The sequence below is a fragment of the Aedes albopictus genome, chromosome 2 (genome assembly GCF_035046485.1).
Source record: "Aedes albopictus strain Foshan chromosome 2, AalbF5, whole genome shotgun sequence".
NCBI lineage: Eukaryota > Metazoa > Arthropoda > Insecta > Diptera > Culicidae > Aedes > Aedes albopictus.
The window spans coordinates 46398021-46411425 of NC_085137.1; the positions used below are offsets into that span (position 1 = coordinate 46398021).

The 13405-nt window shown below is 40.4% G+C and overlaps 1 protein-coding gene across 1 annotated transcript in view; it reads left to right on the forward strand.

Annotated features, from left to right (window-relative positions):
* LOC109621337 (NADPH oxidase 5) overlaps positions 1 to 13405 on the forward strand; it is a 411936-nt gene that overhangs the window by 17814 nt on the left and 380717 nt on the right. The window lies entirely within an intron of this gene.

The following is a 13405-nucleotide window of genomic DNA, read 5'->3' on the forward strand; positions in this document are numbered from 1 at the left end:
ATGTACGTAGTTCAGGGAGAGAGTATCAGGGACACTGTCAAGTGCCTTTGAATCTTGCAGAGAGTTACGGCAAGGTGATAGTTTTTCGTGCTTGCTGTTTAAGGCACAAATGAGAATAGCATATTATTCAAAATTGAAAAGGCACTTTTCTCGAGATTGACGAAACCAGAGTGTCGAATTTTCATGATTGACTAAATAAACAATCGGACCTTCTTATTTTCTTCGATTTGTAGGTCACTCTGGAAAAAAGTGCTTTTTAGTTCTGGAACATTTGCTATTCTCAATTGAGCCTTAATATTGCTTTAGAGTTAGAGGTAGGGTTGACAATCGTCCTTCTCGTCACCACTGCGTGAAGATAACAATAAAACAATCTTCGTCCGAAAGAACAACGGTGACGATTAGCCTTTCCGTCGCCGACTGCGGGCTTCACGACGAAGCTCAATCATCAATAGTCATCCACCAACTTTTTCGTCGTCCTCTTTGTTCCCTGGAAACGAGCGACGATGGGCCAAGCAAACGTCAACTGGGAATAACTTTTATTGGCATTTCGACACTTACGGTGGTGTGAAACCTCACTAGCTCAGTTGGTAAGAGTGCTGGATTGGAAATCTAGAGGTTCGTTGTTTGATTCCAGGTGCAATTATTTTTTCATTAAAATCTTTTTTTTTTGTGTGTTGCTGGTGGCTACATTGACTCCGTCGGCTAGACGCACTTGGACGAAGAGCAAAACAAAACGAATGAAGATCTTGTTTTCGTCACGACGCAAGCCCTTCGCGACGATTCGCTGGCTTGAATGAGTCATCCGATGTGGAACGAGCAACGATGACGATCTAGTTTTCGTTCTCGTAGTCGACTTTTTTGGTCGTACGGCGACGATTTTCAGCCCTGGAGGGTGTAATAAGCAGAGCGGGGGTAAACATGAGTGGAACGATTTTCACGAAATCGGTTCTGCTGCATGGTTTCGCAGACGATATTGATATTTAAGACGATAACGGAAACGTACATCCAACTGAAGAATGAAGCCAGGCGAATCGGATTAGTCATCAATGTGTCGAAGACATAGTATGTTATAGCAAAGGGCTTCAGGGAGGAATCACCGCGCCAGTCACCCCGAATTTCTACCAACGGTGTTGAAATCGAGTCGAATGAAGAATTCGTGTACTTGGGCTCACTGGTGATCACAGACAACGATACCAGCAGAAAAATTCAGAGACGCATTGTGGCAGGAAATCCATCCTAATTGGACTCCGCAGAACTCTATGATCGAATAAAGTTCGCCGTCACACGAAGTTAACCACGAAGGACCAACGCGCCCTTGGAGTTTTCGACCAGAAGGTGTTGCATACCATCTACGGCGGAGTGCAGATGGAAGACAAGACTTGGAGAAGAAGAATGAACCACGAGCTGCACCAGCTGCTGACATAACCAATCATCGTCTACACCGCAAAACATTGGGAGTGTCACGTCATCAGGAATATAGGATGTCGGATAGCAACCCGATTGAAATGGTTCTCGAGAGCAATCCAACCGGTACAAGAAGACGTGGTGTGCAGCGAGCTAGGTAGGTCGATCAAGTTGAGGATGATTTGCGGACCCTTCGCAGAGTGCGGAATTGCAGACGCACAGCCATGCACCGAGTAGAATGGAGACGATTACTATGTACAGCAGAGGTCAATCAGGCCATAGCCTGGCCGGTAAGGTAAGTAAGCGTACATTTAATAAAGATGCAAAAATACTCAACCTTCATTAGAAGGAAGCATTATATGAGAGATGAAGTAACCACAGGCATAATAAAGATGCCTCTTAAATTGTCCAAATATTTACGACAGTAACATGAAAAACGTAATGTAGTTCTCTTCACAGACAAAACCTAAATAGAGGTGCTCTAATAATGATTCGTTTTGATTGTACCAAAACCGCACAAAACAAACCGATCGCTGACTGTCAAAAGTCATCTGCGAGCAATTTGTCAGTCAAATGTGTACTCAGTCACGAACAAGAGCACATTTGTCAGGCGACTGCCCGCCAGGATCCAATGAGTTAGAAAAGTATCAGGTAGGTACCTTGATGGTGGCCAAAATAGTTTGACGGACACGATCCAGTCATCATCCGTCCCATGTAGTCGACGATCGTCTGTCGGCCGGCTTGGCACAGCATGAGCCAGTGCAGCACTTGAACCAGTTTCTGTGCGTTAAATAATCCCCTATTTAGTGCGAGCAGAGATGCGAATGAAAGTAGAAGCTTAGGATTTGGCGCGAGGATAATGAAGAAAACAGAGCGAATAGCAAAAGTATGAAGTCATCAATGGGGATCATTGAGATGGGATTTGCTACTAATCAAAGCCGACGTTAAAGTTGACCAATTGAACTAGCATGTAGTGCTACTTCACCACATGCTAGATCAATCGGTCAACTTACACGTTAACAACAGTTAAGATTGTGATTGCTCCTAAACCGTACAGTTTAGGCAATATTACGTATAAAAAATGCAATAAACAGTGTTGAACATCAAAAACATTGAAATATCTCTCAATACGGAAAAACGACTAAGAAGCATCACTCGGTTAAACACACACGATCACTCGGCTCGCAAATTCAGTCATTATCGCACGCTGATGTTTATCACCTTGCGCAACCATAGGAGGAAAGGCGTTTACTTTGCATGCTAAAAACTGATCAATTTTACACCGCAACAATGTTTGTACCCCGGTAGACCTGTGCAGGTTGAAATATAATTTAAATGCAATTTTCAACAAAAACACCCTCGTACTCGCTGCAAAAATAGTTGTTCGACAAAAATAACGCTGCATGAGAAACGTTCAAAGGCCAACCTTTCGCAGCATTTCTTTCACCAATTTGCCGCAATCATTCGGATGCCCCGTAGCTTAAGTGTTGGAAACCTATTGGTCACCGGTTAATAAACTGTACGGATTTATCTTGCAGTTCGTGGTCTTCTTTCAGCGTAAAAAAATCCGCCATTACCCGATCTTCCATCTGAATCTGAATACACACAGAGAAAAAAAATCGCATCCAGGGCAGTTACGAAAGCCCGGCGTACGCTCGATTGGCGATTTTTATCGATTATTAGTCGCAGCTTATTAAGTTTCGAATAAATTAGCAGGTTCGGGTTTGTGTGATTGGTTGGTTGCTCTCATGTGGCCGATCCGAACAGAGCAGCAGCGGCATTGTGATTCGCAGATCTCACGCACGGCCACTAAATATACGGCAGTCACCTTCGGGTGACCTTCCCATAAGCCACCGCCATTGCTGATCGGTGGCGGATTTTTTTATATTATCGAAGCAGGTCATTTGGATCGATCAGAGATCAGAGTGGCGATGGATGCCCCGATAATTGTAATGAGCGCAAAACCTGCGAGCGCGAAAATTGCACCCTGCGAGTGGCGCTGATTTGCATACGGGAGTCGTAAATTTGGCGGGCAATTGTTGTTCGGCACTGAGGTCAGTGGAGGCACGTAGGTACTGGCCAAGTGCGATGAAAGCGATTCTGGTGTGTGGTTCGTGCTAAAATGAGATCAATAATGCAATAAATGGGTGAGTCCTTTGAGATGGAATTAAGAGTATTCGAGGATAATGGTACAACTGGATTAAAGTTGTTTTTCTGTACAAAAAAGTTAAGTACAAGCGCAAGTAGGCCGTTTTAGCAACGTTCCTATTTATGTGCCAGAATTAAAGTTTTTTTGCGATATCACTGGAATGTTTATCTGATTCCCGTCTATCTTAGCACGATCAAATGATCGAATTTAATCTTGCACGTCGCCTTACACTGATAGGCAAAATAAAGTGCCCAACTTATCATTTTTAGATTTTCTCTCATTTTTTTTTTTGGTTGAAATTAAAGTAAGCCCACTGTAATTTTTTCTAGAACTTTTTTTAATATTCTTTTCAAGTTTTATCTACAGAACAATGATAAAAAAAGAGTTCGACTCAAAGAAAAAAAAATCAATTGGTATTATAGAAAAAACAGTGACAAAAAAAAGTGCCTCCCGGGAAAAAAAATTAAAGTATAAGAAAAGCGTTTTAATAGTTTATGTGTCCTCCTTTGGCCTTCAGGACCAGCCGCAGGCGCTTTGGCATGCTCTCGACCAGGTTCCTTAGGTGTTGTGGATCAAGCTCTTCCCAGGCGCGCTTGAGGGCTTCAAAATACAGTGGGGACCCGATTTTGTCAGCCCCCGATTTTGTCTACCCCCGATTTTTAAAAGACACTACACCGTCTTCAACCAGAGGCTGCACAGACTGAACATTACACATACACGAGACAACGGACAACACACATAACACCCAGTGGCCCAATGGAGAATTTTTCGTTTTTGACGAAAAGTTTTCCCCGACTGGAGCGGGAATCGAACCCGCACTCCAAGGCTTACGAAACGCCTAGACGACTGACGCCGCTAACCGCACGGCCACGGAGCCCACTCAGCTTTTTGACCCGATTTTTCCATTTTATAATCATTGTTAATGCAGTGTCTTTAGGCGTCATAGAAAAATTTCGCAATAAACAGAACTCGTGTACCTTTTGAAAACGGCCAAATTTTTTTTTGCAAACTAACACATTGTGACAATTTTGGCACCCAACCCTCGCCAATGTTTATATTGTTTTAAATTGCTAAAAGATTCCAGTTCTCTCTCTTCTTGGCGTAACGTTCCAACTGGGACACAGCCTGCTCCTCAGCTTAGTATTTTATGAGAACTTTTACAATTTTTAACTGAGATCCCCCACAGCCAATGTTTATTTTGCATATGTAAATATATCGTGTGGTAGTCATGAAGATATTTTATACACAAGGTAGTTGAGGAAATGTCGATTATGAAATGGATTCTGAGCTAACCGGGAATCAAACTCGTCACCCTCAGCATGGTTTTGTTGATTGCACGTGCGCTTACCACATCGGCTATATGGGCTTAAAGACTATTCGTTTTAATTTCCTCTGGAACAGAACAAACAATAAACGCTGCCTGTTGTTGTGATTACAAGTCAATCTATTTACTTCTTTCCGGCATCTCTGAGATTCCCTTAGGTTTACTTGTTTGGATTCATTCAGGTAGGCTAACATTTAAAAAGGACGCAACAATCATTTCGAATTTTTGCTTCTCTCTTCCTTCTGAGCACATGGCCCATTTTTCATGTAATCTCTGACCAGTAACAGATAGAGCAGACTCCCTTCTATCTGACAACGGGATAAAATTGTATAAATAAATATAAATACGCCTAGACGGGGTGGAAGAAGTTGAGACATGTAATGGTTGTTCCGCCCTTTTTTACATGTGTTTCCTGTTTGGATAGCTTAAAAAATTGCTGTGAGAATTGTATTCATTAGAAACCCTTAAGGAATTCGAGATGGGATTTCCCCAAAAATTCTTGCTGCTATTTCTTCAAGAACTTTTGCGTGGTTTCTTGTAAGATTTTTTGCTGATATTTCTCCAAGAATACCGTCAGAAATTTTTGAAGGAATTCTTCCGGGAGTTTTATAACGATTCATTAAAGTTTGTCTCTTTAAAGTTTTCTCAACCATTCCTTCTGTGATTTCCCCAGAAGCATTCCTTGAGACTTGTTCTGGAACTCCTGCTAGGATTCCTCCAAAAGTTTTGCTAATATTTTGACAGCTTTCTTTTAAAAAAAAATATACACGAACTCCTACAGCGATGTATCCAGGGGTTTCTCCAAGGATTTCTCCAATAATTCCTTATGCAGTTGCTCAGTGGATTTATCCAGGGATTTTCCTAGCGATTCTTTGGCATTTCTATATACATATCTGTTCCTCCAAGAAATTTTCTGGAAATTTCTATAAGAGCCTTTTCAGACATTTCACTAAGAATTGTTCATGCATTCTTCTTATGATACCCCACGTTGACGAACTCCTGAGATTCCTTCAGAAATTCTTGCTGGTATTCCTGTAGGACTTTATTCAGTTATTTCTACAGGAACTCCTCTAGTGATGTATTAAGAGAATTCTGTAGATACTTCTGCAAAAATTCCTATATGGGGCCGTCCATATACCACGTGGACAGAGAATTCATGGTTTTTTACCCCCTCCCCCCTCCCCGTGGACAAGCGTGGACTTTTCATTGACCCCTACCCCCCTCCACCAATGTCCACGTGGACATCCGAAAAAAAGTATTTTTTTCATATTTCTAAAATAAATGAAAAAAGTGATTTTGAAAAGTATTTTTTTATATTGTTTTTTTTTTCTTCGTAAACAATGTCTTAAATGTAATTGAAAACTTTATAAAATACAAATATTCTATAGCTTTACATAGAATACAAACAAGTAGCACAAAATAGGTACCTACAAGTTTTCAACATTGTTTTTAATTTAGCTTAATGTTTGTGAGAGTGTGGGTTCGATTCTTGCTCCAGTTGGTGAAAAATGTTCGCCAAAAGGAAAATTCTTCATTGGGTGTTTTCCGTGTAATGTTCATCGCCGAATGTTAGTGATTGTTCAATGCTTAGTCTACAGCCTCTGGTTGAATATGGTGTCTTTTAGAAGGTTTGTTCAATCTATGATTGTCCGATTATTTTGTTGAGATAAGGTAATTTTGAATCTTAGATTTTTGTTGAGATAAGATTATTTCTTAGATTCTTACAAAAAAAATAACAAATTAAATTGTATTGCTGAGTTTACACTTTAATATTTATTGAAAAAAATCTTAAATTTTAAAGGTACCTACAAAAAAAGTTTTTGAGCTAAGCCTGCAAATCCCTACATGTGTTTTGAAACTTTGAAGTAGTTTAAAAATTTGATATGAAACTTCGAAAAATCCATACAGACCTTCAATGAAAAGTTCCTGACTGAAACACCAACATTTGCATGGTCCACACTCCATTTTAAATCTCCAGAATATTCCTCGATGAAGAAGTAATTAGAAAATCTGATAATTTTAAACAAATTAGTCTGTGAATCAATACCATGATCCTTGAAGAAGTAACTTACAACTAAAAGACAATGTATAATAAAATAAAATGTATGAAAGAACTGTTGAAGAGAATCTCATCAATAATGCGACATAATTTGTTTCGTTTGAAGATTCTTGTTTCCTAATTTATATGTCAATGTTGTCCACGTGGAAATTTGACGAACCCCCACCCCCCTCTTCATGGACAAGCGTGGACTTTACGATAACCCCCTCCCCCCTCCAAGCTGTCCACGTGGTATATGGACGGCCCCTATGAATAACTGCGTGCTTTAGTCCACGGATAAATCACCGAAAGGAACAAATTTCCCAACTTGAAGAGAACGTGCCCCTGGAGCCAACCTTCTGATGAATAAATCTAGCGATTTTTTTAGGGATTTTATTTTAAGAATTCCTCATAGGATTCCTTCAGGGATCCTTCTAAGAATTTCGTAAAATGTTCCACTATTAATGCCTTCAGTAATTACTCATACAAGAATTCCTCTAGAGATTTCACTATGATTCCTCTGTTAGATTTCCCAATTGGGCATCCTCTATGGATTTCCCGGGGTCCCGCTTCAGATTTTTCCAGGGTTACCTCTTGGTATTTCTTTACGAAAATCCCTTGGTATTGCTTCTGAAATTCCTTTAGAAAATTTTGTTGGAAACTCTTCTGGAATTCATGCAATAATTTAACAATTCATTTCTGCTATGGTTTCTCCTTAAACTGCTCCAGATATTTCCCCAGTATTTTTTTCTAGGAATTCCTCCATGGATTTATCAAGGAGATTTCTTTAAAGATAGCAATAGGGATTCTTTCAATGATTTTTCCGAAAATGCTAAAGAAATGCCCCTAGAGATTTCTACGGAGATTGCAGTAAGGATTCTTTCAAAAATTACTTAAGAGATTTATCCGGAGCTCCTGTAAAGGTTTTTACAGAAACTACTTACGGGATCCCTTCGGGAATGTCTTGAGGGTTACGTTCCGTATATCCTCGAGTAGTTTCTCTAAAAAAATCCCCGAACATTTCTTCAAAGATTTCTCTAGAGATTCTTTAGAGATAAGGCTCTGGAAATTAAAGTGAAAAGGCAGCGGAAACGTAGCCAATTCGAACAGTATGGGTGTCTATACTTGTCAATCAGATGTTGGTTCATTTGCATTCGTTGACAGCTAAAGTTAGATGTTATGATTTAAACTGCGCTAACCAGTGTCAACTGTCTTCTATAGACCACAATTGCTAAGCTGTAAAAAAGCACTTTGCCAAATCCCATTTTTTCCTGTGCCCTTAACACACTTTCAATTTTTTTACCACAAAAGGTTCGTTCAAATATTACGTAATGCAAAATTTGGGAATTTTAGACCCTATCCGCTATCCCTCCACCGCGTAACTATTTTTGAAAGAGAAATTTTAAAATTTTGTATAAAGCGTAACAAAGCGCGGAAACCCCCCCCCCCCCACCCCCATTTTTGTTACGTAATATTTGAACGAGCCCAAAGTAGACCCTCCACACCTATCTCCGTCTCTGACGTGCTCAGAACAATTTTTCATGAATAAAAAATGATTTTAAAAAATGTCCCGATTTTGTCAGGTACCCGATTTTGTCAGGTACCCGATTTTGTCAGCCCAAAATGCTACCAGGGGCTGACAAAATCGGGTCCTTACTGTAGTTGGACTTGTTGGTAACGCCAGATTTGTCAACCCTGGAATCTAGATCGCTCACAAATTCTCGATGGGGTTGATGTCCGGACTTTGTGGAGGTCATTCCAGCGGTTTGATCCGGCAAGACCGGAAAAAAGACTTGGTCTTCTTGGCAGTATGCTTCGGGTCGTTGTCCTGCTGGAATACAAACTTATCTTCAAGGCCCGTCTGGATCAGCGAAACCTCCAGATTTTCTCGCAGGATGTCGATGTAGGAATCTGCAGTCATTATCACATCGATTTTCACGAGGCTAACCACTCCACTCCAAGAAAAACACCCCCAGACCATCACATTTCCTCCTCCATGCTTCATCGTGCCTTGGATGTGGCGATCCTGAAGCTCCTCACCCGATCTGCACCACGCACGAACCCTCCGCTTTCGATTGAAAAACTCGAATTTCGATTCATCCGTCCAAAGAACTGTTTTCCAGAACTCAACGGGCTTATCAGCATGCTCAATAGCAAACTTGAGCCATTTGGCTTTGTTTGCCTTGCTAATAAATGGGCGCTTCCGGGCAACTTTGTTAACGAGCCCCTGTGCTATGGCTACGGTCCCAGACGGCGACGAACAATTCGACCAGAAACTTATAGCTGAAGGGTTTCCTGGATCTCACGGACAGTTACTTTCGGGTTTTTCTTCACTTCTCGCATGATCTTGGGGTCCGTTCTGGTATACGTTTCGAGTTTCCTGCCTCTGCCTGAACGATCCACCACTGATCCGAATGTTATTTGTTCTAGAAGAATTTTTCCTACCGCTGCCTTGCTAATGCTGTAATTCCTAGCAACAGCCCGGTGCGATTCACCGTTTTGCGCATCACGAACCACCAATTTTCGGATACACTACATTCTCCATTTTTTTCAACTTAATCAAACGCAAACACGTAAACAAATGCACCAGGTCAAGCCGTTTGCTTCAAAACATGTCAAAATCTCAAAACATAAACAATCGAGGGGTCTTTCGCTGGAAGCTTATCGAAAACATTGATTTTCGAAGTGGGCACTTTTTTTTGTCACTGTTTTTTCTTCAATACAAATTGATTATTTTTTTCTTCTAGTCGAACTCTTTTTTTATCATTGTTCTGTAAGTAAAACTTGAAAAGAATAATAAAAAAAAGTTCTAGAAAAAATTACAGTGAACTTACTTGAATTTCAACCAAAAACAATGAGAGAAATTCAAAAAATGATGAGGTGGGCACTTTATTTTGCCTATCAGTGTACGTCCAGTTTTGTGTCAAATACTTATTTATAAGAAAGCTTCCATATCATGTTAAAAATACATATTTTGAAAGATTGTTTGTAAAACAATAAGATTGAATGATTGTCCCTCGAATTCCGTTTCCGTCTAGCCCACGTCTATTTCTGGCACAACCTAAATTCAATTTCCGGCACACCTTCTTCGTGACACTTTGGTACATTCGGTGGTCAAAAAATATTATTTTAGTGTAGGTGTTTTCGGTCAAATTCTTCGCAATCCAAATCAAATCATGCATTCAAAATACGATAGAGCAGAAGGTTTTAAATTGAGATGAATTTAGCGATGTAGCTTAAGAATAACGACCAAAATATTTCAGCTATTATTTTGCCTACCTGATCATAATACGCCATCATAGTGCAACGAAGCAATCTTTCTCTGTGGTTGTGAAATGCGATGTTTCGTATGTAAGTATTGAATCCATGCACACATTTGCTTGCATCCTTCTTAGACGAAGAAAACTAAAAACAAACATTTTATCGACGGGAAAAAGTGATGGATTTGATTAATATTTGTTGTGATTGGATATTTCCGTCTGATGTGACGGGAATTAGCGCATATGACAAAGTATATGTTTATCCAACGTATCAGTTTTCAAGTATGGCCAGTAAACATAGTTGGTTATGTAACGTTACTCTATAAATTGAATATAACTATTGTCACAAATATAAATCTAAAGATCTGCTCTTTGAAGTAAAATGTTGGTCTAGGATATCCCTGAAGGATGTTGTTATGGTACTTAACACTTCAAAGAAATTATAGATAATGATGACAGTAATTAAACTCCAGAATAATCCTGAATGTGTCAAAGGTATACAATAAAATCGATTAGCTTTCAGCAACTATAGCTGATTTAAAGACAATGAAAATTCGCGGCAAAATTTCTCAAATTTTGCGGGCTACTGTTGTTAATTTCGCGGCAAATTCGCGGACTCATATTTTTGACTGTTTAGTTGAGAAAAACTTCAATTTTGAAGACCAAATGAAGAATTCATTTGAATTTTGTGAAGCGCAATCATAGATTCATCGAAAATGTAACAAATTTGATGAAAATCAGATATGAAAAAAAATATCATGCAGATAAGGAATCGTAAATTACTCTACACTGTCAAAAATTAACAGCCATTTTTTGCTCAAAAGTTTAAAATTATTCTAAATTTGTAGGTGTTTTCCCGAAACTGTCAGATTTCACAGCATTTCGCGGGATATTTCAAATATTCGCGGTCAAGGCGCAATTTCGCGAATTTCGCGGCTTCCCTACTACGAATTTCCATTGTCCCTACTGATTATGCAACGCTTCTCTACAAAGTGGATGGGGATTTCCTGGAATATTCTTATATTGTCTCTACGTGACATTCTAGTTTAAAAAACTGATGCCAGCAGATTATGCAACGTTATTATTTGTTGCTAAAACAAACAAAACTATTCCTGTGGATATGAAGGGCTGAATTTTAGAACAGTTTGGAACACATGGAACGCAACAAGATATGGAAAAATGTTCCACATTCATTCTGATCGGTACATACTGTGTGGGAAGCTAATATGAACCACTGGCTGCGTTGTAGTCTAATTCGTACTTTCAGCTGCCCGAAGTGCATTTGCTATCCTAACTTGGTACGACGACAATCGTTCCACCATTTTCTGAGCCAATGAGCATAATTTCAGCCCGTTACACGCACCATTAGGCCCAAAAGTGACTGTATAACAAATGATCTAGTTTGACCAAATTGAGCGGTCTGGATTGGCCGGAGGCAGAAAAACGGAATCAGCATTCATATGTTGAAACAGAGTGGTGGGTACCTATATCAACGGAATACTGCGACGCAACGACCGATGTCGCTATCAACTGCTGTTTTACCAAAATCAATAAATCATTCCGTGCTCCCTCTGTGCTTTGGCTGATAATGTTCCGTTCCACAGTCATTGGGTATCATGCTTGGGATTGCGATGGACACGTTTATGGGAGAACCAATTTTGTGAACCGCTGTCGCGGTTACACCTACGGTACTTAGTTGGGCATTACGTTTTCTGGTTAAAGACTTTTCAGAATGCACATTTTCTTACAGTGTAAAGTTTTCGAACCGTGCACCGAATAGGGCTTTCGCGTGCATATATCATAAAACTAGAGCTATTTACTGCTTCATTTTCCTCGTAGTGGTTTGGATTTGCCTGCAATATCCTATTCAGTACTTCGTTGATAGCAACGCTCGCTTATTTTATGGTCTAATTGAGCCTGGACAACATCATAAATAATAAAATGACTGTCGTCAGATTTGCTGCTTCATCTGTTCCAAACGGGGGTGAAACTTGTTTCTGAGCGACTTTTAGTCGCTCAACTGCATCAGAAAAATTCTAGCTAGCAGAACAACTCAAGCGTAATCTTCTTTAATGAAATGTTTTGACAGCAACCGCCAGGGCTGCCAATCTGTATTGCGGTTACAAATTATAAATTTCCGCCTACCGCCTTCATCTGCTATAACCGACGATCGATGAGACTGGCAATTCCACAACTGTGTCAAGAGTCGCAAAACTACCATCGGTATTGTATCCTTATCAAGCTTCGTTGTTGTCGTCATATGGTGCCGTGCGAATCTCCGTCTTCCGCGCGAAGATCTTCGCTGTTCAGCGATGCCTCACGGTTTGCGCGCGTCGTATACTCTTTTGAACTCGGTCATCGGTCATCGTCATCACCGCACACCCCCTAGACCGGTCCCCACCAGTTTAATCATCTTCCTCCGTCGGACCACGGAAAATCGCAAAACATCCCATCCTGGGAGAGATAAAGCTCTAAAACAGGTTTCGTGGATGCCTCTTGGTCTCGGTAGACGACTTCGATCGATGACAGGGCCGATGACGATCAACGCGCAGGCTCGATGCAACCTGCTGCCTGCCTCCAGAAGAAAGCCTACAGACGTCCACTCGCATTATTTTTGTTTGGATCTTTAGCCGCCGCCGCGTGTCGACAACATCGACAATAACATATTGTTGTTGCTGAAGGGAGGAGCGAACAAAAACTGAACGACTCCGTAACCGAAAAGGGATTTTGTACCTGTTTGGATACAAAAAAAAAAGCCGAGGTGTAAAGTTACACATATGAATCGTTCGATGACGGATCTGGAAATGGGAATGATGAAAGATGAAAACGAAAACCGTTTTTTTTAGGCTGCAGCGCGACAGGGTTCTCGGAAAGTAATCAATCTGTGCACATCTTAGATTGTTACAAGAAATCACCCGGCGCAATGGCCTGTTAGCTGCGACGTAACAATGGCTTACCAGTTGCCGCGTTGTCGTAAGAGGAACTGAAGAAGTTGGATCACAGCCTACTTGTGCTATGCTATATTTGAATATCGATAGCGTCGCCCATGTATATCGACTCTGTGCAAAGCGTTGCTTTGCTACGCAATCTACACTAGTATAATAAATATACTCAATTTGCTAATATAAGCCACACATCTCCCCTTTTCTCAAATAAAACAGTTAAGTACTCATGGTTTGTAAAAAAAAACAATTTTTCTTTCCGTGCACTATACTTATACTGAGACTGTC